Below are 6,000 nucleotides of genomic sequence, written 5' to 3'. Positions count from 1 at the left end.
ATGATATCCACCTTCTAAGGGGCAACCCCATTCAATATTGATTACAATATCACAATATCCTACCTTGGGTTTCGCAATATCCACATCGTGAAGGAGACAAACAAATTACACCAGGGGTAGTTTTTGTCCAATCGAAGCGCCAATCAAATAAAGGTCATTCAAGGGCACTATGGTTACAAAATGAGGTCAAATTTTGTTGCTAAAACAACCAATTTTGGCTGAGGAGAGAGGGATACAAACATTAGACTTAGTTTAGCTTAGTTTTCTCTTTAGTCATTTTCGGTCTTCTTCTTTATTTTTAGGGTTTCTTAGTTCTCATCTTCCTTAGCTGTAGAGTTATTTTTCTGCAACTTTTCTTCATGTTCTTGTTGTTCTTGAAGTTAGTTAAGTTAGTTATCACTATAGCTAAGGTTTATTTTACTTTTAGTCCATTTTCTTTGCTTGTAACAACATTTCATCCTTTAGTTCAATGTATTTCATGTAACAACCCTTTTCATAGTGGTGTTGAAAACAGTGGTTTTGGGGCACAATTCCAACTTGTTAGCCTGTAAATATTAAATAATTTATATTTATGAGGTCATTAGTGTCGTATTAAATTCTGGTTATGAAATTTTATTATTTAAGTAGTTAATTAATTAAAAAGGATTAAATCGTAAAAGTTGCAAAAGTTAATTCCTATTAGTAATAAGTACTAAATGGCTATGGAAATGAAAATTAATGGACCTAAATGGTAAATATACCATGTAATTTCATGTAGTGGATAGTTAATGGATGTTTTGGTGCGTAATTTAAATGTTTTATTAAGGGTAAAATAGTAAATAGAAAATAAAACTTAAAATTAGTTAAAATCAAGATGTTATCTTCATTTTAATTAGTTAAAATTGAAACACCATGGATATGAGAAGGGAGCTTTCGACATTGGCTTAATTGACTTGCATGATAGGTATTTTCACCTGTTTTTCATGAATTTTATGTTTTTGAGATTGTTGTAGCTTAATCTAGCTAGCTCGAGGATTATTTTGTGAAATTGTCAAATGTTTAGAAATTTACCATTGATGGTTTTGTATGTTTTTGGTGTTAGTAGGTTTTTTTAGAAGCTTGATTGTTAGATGCGATTAAATTGTAAAGTGATTTTTAGTAATTTTAGGTTTAGGGACTAAATAAGTAAAATGTTAAAGTTTGCTTGGTTTTCATGTAAATTTTTGAAATTTAGGGGCTGTAATAATATGGATAAAAATTTTGCTACATGGGTATAGAATTTAATTGTGGAAATAAGCTTATTTCGATTTTAGGGACTAATTTGAGTAATGTGTAAAAGTTTGGGGCAATTGTGAAAATTTATAAATAAAAAGACATATGCATTAACTTGAATTATACATGAAATTGAGGCTAATAATTTAAATAAATTATATTATAGATCAAGATCAAGTTGATAATCGAGGAAAACGCAAGGTTGTTGATTAGTCCTTAAACTTTTGTTGTTTCTGCAGTTTAGCCCTGGTAAGTTTGTAGGTAATGTTTTAAGTATCATTAATAATGTTATTGATATGATTTATGTAATTTGATGATACTAGTTATGTTGGAAATATTATGTTTGAATTGGTGAGAAATTGATTGAAATGGAAGCTGTTATATGGTTATGTGTATCAAGCATGATGAATATAGGATAGGATACAATTGACATGCCAATAGGTTATATCGCGTGCAGTACGGGGTTGATTGGTGGTGAGATGATAATTTATTATTTATTCTTGTTTATTGAATATACTGAAGTCCAGCATTTGTTGCGGACTATCGTGTTATATTATAGTGATTCAGGTATGTTATCAGGGGTGTATGTAAAGCCTTCGGGCTTGGCACTCAGTGCCTAGGTGTGTATTGGAGGGATGTTAGCCTACGAGTTGGCACTTGGTGCCCAAGTGTGTTCTCGGTTGGTTAGCTCATTTGAGCATTCTGGTGTGTTGATCGTGTATCCAGATCCTTTATATCATTCATTGGGTAGATTTTCATTGGTTATACGGTTTATTTCGTATTATAAGTGATTATATGATTTTCTTATTGGTTGATATGAGTTGATATTGAATGATATAGTTCAATTGAGTTGTTTATCTATTATGAGTATTGATATAAAGACTCACCTGTTAAATGGTTGTGATTGACAGGATTTTAGTTTATTAACTGATACTATGTGAATTATATGTTTTTACAATAAGCTTATCATTTTTAACCATTGAACTTATTAAGCTCTATTAAGCTTACTCGTGTCTTTTCTCTTATTTCCTTGTAGATTATGTTTTTGTAGAATCGGGCTATCAGATCAACTCAAAGAATCACACTATTCGATATCTTTTAGTAGTTTTTAATATGTTTATCTTTAAGTTATATGGCATGTAATAGGTGTGTTTTGTATATACGTTGAATACTTATTTCATGTGTTACATAATAGGTTGGAGTAAAGTTGTTTAAACTTGGTAACAATTTGCTTGTATGGTTGCTTTTGGTTTTAGTATGAAATTTGCATATAACTATGTTTTGGCTAGTTGGTATAAATTCTTGAAAGTAGTTGAAAAAAATGGTATATTGGTTGTGTATGGACAAAATGAGATGATAAGTATGGTATGTGTTTTTTTAGGTATAAACTTATAAGATTGAATGCAATTTGTTGTAGTATGTTTTGTGGATGTATTTGTTTATTAAATTGTGGTGTCAATGAGGACACATTGGTTAAGCACTTAGGTAGGATTTTTTGGCATATTTCGGGTTGATTTAATCGTGTTTTAAGTTGATTTAATTGCTGGTAAATGAGTTGCTTGATGTCCAAGTAAACATGAATTTGTAGACTTGCATTTGAAGGCACAAATAAGAGCACATGGCCTGGGACATTGGCTGCCACACGGTTGTGTGCTACACACAGTCTCTTTACATGGCCATGTGTTTCAAGTCAGGACATGGCTTGCGACACAGTCGTGTGAAGGTACTTCGATTGTTACATAGTCTGGCACACGGCCTGTGACACGACTGTGTGGCATTGTTTCGAATATCCACACAGGTTGGGATACTACCATGTGTCCATACTTCGAATGCTCACACGATTTGGGCTATGTCACACGACCTGGCCACATGGCCGTGTGACCCCTATTTTTCAATTTTTCAATTTTGTTTCAAAATGATCCCTGAATATTTTCAAACTTTTTTTAGGGCCCCATAGGATTGATTTTAGGCCCGTGAGTGTATTTTTACATTAGTTAAATTGAGTTACTAAATGCTATTAATCACTTTGCATAATTGTTTTATTGTAAGTTAAATGTTCAGATTGTATTGTAATGCTCTGTAACTTTAATCCGGCGATGGAAACTAGTTAGGGGTGTTACATTTCAGTTGTTTTTAGTTTAATCTATTAAAGACTTCAACTTTTATGTTTATTGTACTTCATTTTACTACTGAATGTTCATCTACACTTTTCTTTTAAGTTTTATATATTAAAAATCCAAACTTTCATATTTTTTCTCAACCTTTATGTTAATGGCTACCATTTCCTTTTCTTGCATGTTTGTTAGCTTAGTTTTTAGCATGGATAATTAAACTCTAAGGAGATTGGTTGATGGAGATGTGGGTAAGCTGATTTTTTGATGAGGGATTAAGTTGCAAATAAATTGAACTAAATTGAATAAACCTAAAAACTTAGGACTGACGTCCCTAAGGGGATATTTAGGCAAGTGATATTGAGAGGTAATGTTGAGCACCAATTCATTAGTTCCGAGTTAGCCAGTGAGATTGAGAGATAAACCAGACTAATTTGTCTAATTTGGTAAAGTCGAGAGATAAATTTTAGGGGTTTAAGCAACTTAGATCCCTAATTCAAAGATTAGTGAACCAAATCAAAATTAATCAACCATCATTTGTTATTCGTTAGTTAATTTAGTAACTTTGCATATTTTACAATTTAGTCCTTGCATTAATTAGTCGGTAAATTAGTATAATTAATCTTGATTTTATGGTCTGTCGTACTATAGTGTTTAGCAATTAGTTAGTTAGACTTTTTATTTTGCATACTTGTAGCTAGAATTTGCTCATTTGCGACTCTTTTGGGTTCGATCCTCGGAGTACTTCGTACCCGTTGTACAATTGTATTACAACTGACCTGTCACACTTACAGACATCGCGTGTTAGTAGATTCTGATTATTTGTTTGTTGTCTTTAACTGTTGATTTCCTCCTGTCGTTCGTGAGGGTGATGCGAAGACAGTTAAGTTGTTGGCGCCATTGCTGAGGAGTTGGTGCTTGATTAAGCTATTTTTAGTTTTGTTGCATGTTATATAGGGACATAGTTGACAAAAGCTAAATTTATAGATACAACGTTTCTTTGTGTTTTTTTTATTTTATTTTTTTAAAAATTTTTGTTAACTTGTTTTACCTTTTTTTGCTTGTAGGAGGTGGGGCATGACCAGACTGGTAACGGTGTTGTACATTTCGAACCGGAACGAATTTTGGCGTATGTGAGAAGGGCTCAACATCTGAGGGACGCCCAACCTCCACAAAGAGACGAGTCGTTTGAAGACCCAAGAGTAGAAAGACAACCACCATAACCACCAACGATGGAACAAATAACTTTGCAGGACAATGCTATGCTTAACTTGGAGGTTGTTTGGGGAAGCATTAATCACCTCACTATTAATGCGAGTAACTTTGAAATAAAGCCCGCAATGATCCAAATGATTCAAGGGAATCTCCAATTTCGAGGATCGATGAACATGGATCCTAACCATACCAACTATAAGGTGATCTTCGTTGGACATGCATGGAACGCACTTGGAGGATATAGACTTATTGATTGCCTAGCTGTCCTAAGAAGTCATATCTTAAGACGTCACATCACCATCACTATAAGAGAACAAAGTATGACTTTACTGCCAGTAGTCTCTAAGCATATAGACATCCCTGTTAGTATAAAAGCTCATGATAGTAATTGAAAAAGACCAAGTCCCTTTCCAAATTAGATTCCCCTTCATCAATAATGTATCATCTAAAACATTCAACCAATCTCTAGTGGCTCTTTGCTTGGGCTCAAGATGAACTACCATCCAAACCACCACTTCATCCTCTCGTTAATCACACTAGTTAACGATTTTAAAATAATTGTTGCACTAGTTGTTTAGTGGTAACAAAATAAACTTTTTATGTAATAAAAAAATTAGATATTATAGAGTTCATAATTTATAAAAAGATAATCAAAAGGATTGAGAAGGGGATGAAAAGAATAATTAGATCCTATCCCTATTTAAGGAGCTTTTCATCCTTCCAAATTAAGAGACCACCATTTGTTCAACATACAACTTATCGTTTATGCATTGAACACTTTTTTTTTTCACTCCTTTGAAAGTTGGTAGAAATCTTTAACAAAATTTCTTGAATTCATTGAGTTATAATTGGAGGTTGCATTATACGTAGATAGTAGATTCATTTTATGAGTAACATCTCACAGACGTGAGAAATTTATTAAATAACGTGAATAGTTTTAGTGCTTGTATGTTGCATTATTTACTAATTCTCTTGTAAAATGCATTGTTCCAACATATCTCCATTTATTAATTGATAATGAATTTAACTTTTACGTAGACACCTACTTACATAAATAATTTATCAAGTTACATAAACATTCTTAATGAATGTCGGCATTCTCTATTGTTGCTCTCATTAAGTTGTCTGTTCCAACCATTCTCAGATTTAGCAGTATTTAACAACCAGACGGTCTTTATAAGTAATAATATTCAATCAAAATTTTATAACTTCTAAAATATTTAGATTTGGTCAAAAGGTCAATAAATTATGATTTTATGGTTCGTTTAAGTCTTGAAATTGATTTCTTTTGGTCACTTTATATTTAGGACTCAAATCTTCTAAAAAAAAAAATTTACAATCAGTACTAGATCTATTAATAATCGAATTATTTGTTCAAGTTCAAAAGTCTGTTCGAAATTTAAAAAGGTTTGAGTAAAAATAT

This window comes from Gossypium arboreum, chromosome 12, assembly GCF_025698485.1.
Source record: "Gossypium arboreum isolate Shixiya-1 chromosome 12, ASM2569848v2, whole genome shotgun sequence".
Taxonomy (NCBI): domain Eukaryota; kingdom Viridiplantae; phylum Streptophyta; class Magnoliopsida; order Malvales; family Malvaceae; genus Gossypium; species Gossypium arboreum.
Note: the sequence above shows the minus strand (reverse complement) of the source record.